Genomic DNA, 3,615 nt, shown 5'->3' with positions numbered 1-3,615 from the left:
GGCCATTTTGGAATTTTGAAGACTTTGGGAACTTCCACATACCAATTAAAATAGTTTAAAATAATTAAAATTGTTTAAGATGAGAGCTCTCTAAAATTTTAAAAATTTAGAAGTTTCTCCAATTCAAAAGATCTAAGGAGCTAGCCTAACAAATTTTTGCCTGCTAATCTAACTTTAGAAAAGAGAAAAATACTTACCACTGTTGTTTCCAGTAGACCCTGCAGGCACAGATCTGGAAAACTGTTGCCTTTGAGCACTCAAAATTGTTTTGGAGTGCCAAAAGAACCCCAACTTGGCCACTTCAGGGCCCAATTTCCTTTAGTTCCCATTTAAGCACTTACAAGCATACATAAACCCAGCTGGTATTCCCATAGATAGCTGTTTGCATGGCACCTGCTTGGCCATTGAGGCACAATTCCCACTACTAATTTGGTAGCCTAATTCAGATATGAGATTTGAGATACAATCTCAACAACTTTCTGAGGACAGTGTGGTGGACGACATGTGTGTTGCTTCTGAGTCTAGCTCCCCAAGGAGTTACCCTTGGGTCAGTTTGACTTCTTTTATATGGCTCAGTTTCTCCCTGTGACAGTCTAAAACCGCCATGGGTGCTCAGAGCACTATGTTATCAGCCTCTGTCACATCCCCAGGACGAGCAGTACTTACTTAATGGTTGTAGTAGGTCTTCCTTAGTCTGCAGGGATGAATAATTCAGTCTCTCATTTCACTAGCAAAAGTTTTGTTCAGACCATATAGCAACTCATTTTTTTCGATTTAAGCCAAATTTAATAAAAACCCAGCCACCTCTGTTGCCCTGGGCCTCTTACCCAGACCATCTACATCCTGCCTAGGAAAAGCACTGGTGCCCTGTAAGACTCCAAGGCTTAAGTGAAACAGCTCAAATAAAATTTTCAAGAACTTCACCCAAACAATAATATCCAGATATCAGGAGAACTCACCGGAACACCTGAGGAGTACCAAGAAGTCTGTGGGACTCAATGGGCCCATGCTGGTACCCAGTGCTGGTTCTGGGTAGACTCCAGGTGCCCTCTGATGGGTATCTCTGATAACCTGCCAGATATGCCATGCATGTACACAAAAAATTAATCAGTCGACCTAAGAAAGAAATAGAAATTTTTATTTGAGCAATATTGAGGATTATAACCCTGGGAACAGCATCTCAGAAATTGCTGAGAACTATTCCACCTATAAGAAGTCAAAACACAGTTATAAAAGTTTTTTTGAAACAGAGGGCTGTACATTAACTGATGTATCATTGACAGTTTACAAAATCCAGATCTGTGTCCTCGTGGCCCCTTACAATATCAAGAAGGCATGTTATCTTTCAAGGAGTTGCCTTGTTGATGCTAGGAGAATGTTGCTCTTTATGGTAGAGCAGGTATTTCTGCCAATAGGGGAGGTTTGGTCAGTGCATAATGTAGGTATACAGTGCACAGTAGAGGGGAGAGAGGAGGCCAAACGGCAGAGAATATTTTTTATGTTTAAATTTTTACTCTGCCATAAAATATGAATTTTATTTCACATCTCTTTTATAAGGTCACTAATCCCATTTATGAGGGTCACCCTCATGGCCTAATCACTTTCCAAAGGCCCCACTTCCAGATACCATCACACTGGAGATTAGACTTCAATACATGACTTTCAGTGGAATACAAACTTTCAACCATAGCTACTATAAAATGATGCTTACTATTATAGCTTCCTAGTTAGATATGGACACCCTTTCTTATATTAAGGAAGTTCTTCTCTATTCCTTCTTCTAAGATGCTTTTAAATACCTTGAAGAGATACTGGATTTTATCAAAATTTTTATGCCATCTTTTGATTTTTGTGTTAATATGGTGATTACACTGTTCTTTAAATATTAAATCAACCTAGCCTTCCTGAAATAGACCCAACTTGGTCTTGATGAAGTTTTTCCTTTTGCTGTTACTAGTTTTGGTTTACTAATATTTTGTTTGGAAATTTTCATGTGTTCATTAATGAGACTGGGTATCTATAGGATCTGCAGTGATGTTTCCTTTTTAATTTAGACATGTCTTGCTAGGGGCTTATCAATTTTATTTATATTTTCAAAGACCCAACTTTTGGCATTGTTGATCCTATTATATATTTGTTTTCTATTTTCTATGATAGGTTTTGTTTCATTTTAAAATTTTTGCTCATTTATTTCCTTCCATTGGAAGGGAGTCTTGCTTTGTTTTTCCTAGATTCTTAGCTGATTTTTTGGCCTTTCTTTTCTGATATAGCATTTAAGACTATAAATCTCTATCAGCACAACTTCAGCTGCATGCCACAACTTTATATATATATTATTTTTATTATTTAAAAATCAGTTCTGATTTTATTTTGATCAACAAATTATAGATTAAGTAGGTACCAGGAGGCATGAAAGAATAGTCCTCTACATTTCTTAAGCAAGTGCTTATTATCTCCATTTTATAGAGGTACAAACAGGTTCCTGGAGACCTTACACTGATAGTGAAATTGTCTGGAAGGTGAGAAAGCTACTTTGCAGAAGCCTGTTTCGATTTGCCAATTATAATTAATTCAGCAAAAAGATATTAGTCCTGTTATATCCTCAACCCAGTCATATGTAAATCTTTCCTGAGAATGAGGCCAATGACTGAAAAAGAAGGTAACTTAAGAAGAGACTTAAAGAGCAAGTTCCAGAACAAGAATTTTAAAAATTTTCTTGCTGTTGGTAGTAAAATGTCTGCAACCTCGTGTTGAGAGTTTCAAGGCCCTATCCAAATTCAAGGGGAAAAGCAGGCTGGGATCATTTTGTAATGTCTGCCATAGACAAGTGCTATGAATTTGCTGGGTGGTTGTTTGTTCCCATTTAGATACTCCAACTGTAGGAACTGGAAACAAGTTATTCAAGGAAAAGTATTTGTTTATGTATTAAAATGAAAATTGCAATTCATGAGAATGGGCTAAGAGAGAGAAACTCCTTTGTCAGCTTGGCAAACCTAGTAAGAAATGAAGCAACTTATAAGTTAAAGTCAGGATAACTGATGTCAGAATGCAAAATTGTACATAAGTAAGATTTTTCCATAAATTCAGTTTTCCATTTACTTCCTTGGCACCTTAATGATATTTTGATAGAAGATAAGCCATTAATGATCTATATAGTATTGCTTGGTATAATTTCATACTAAAAGGAACTCTCCACTGAATCCCAGAATTGTTTAAAGCTCAGAGTGCAGTGGTTCTTAACCTAAGATCCCCCATGTGACAGTAATTTTCAGTCCAGGCATACCGCCTAGATTCACAAGCACAATTCAATAACTGAAAAATCCCAGGGAGCTGTGACTCACAGATAGAAATTAATAATTCAAATCACCCTCATTTTACATATTAACAAAATAAGGATAGAGAAGAAAGATAAAAAGTGATAAAAAAAATTCGCCAAAAGTCAATAACTTTTGAAGCTAGCTATAATTTTATTATACTATTCTCTCTTCTTTTGTGTATATTTGAGAATTTCCATTTTGAAAAAATTAAATATATATGTAAAAAAAACAAAACAAAATAAGGCCAAGAAAGAGAAAGAAGCCTATTCACTTTCACTCAGTAAGTTTAATGACAACA

The sequence above is a fragment of the Hippopotamus amphibius genome, chromosome 2, assembly GCF_030028045.1.
Source record: "Hippopotamus amphibius kiboko isolate mHipAmp2 chromosome 2, mHipAmp2.hap2, whole genome shotgun sequence".
Taxonomy (NCBI): domain Eukaryota; kingdom Metazoa; phylum Chordata; class Mammalia; order Artiodactyla; family Hippopotamidae; genus Hippopotamus; species Hippopotamus amphibius.
The sequence above is the reverse complement of the archived record's forward strand: the minus strand, read 5'-3'. Positions refer to the sequence as shown.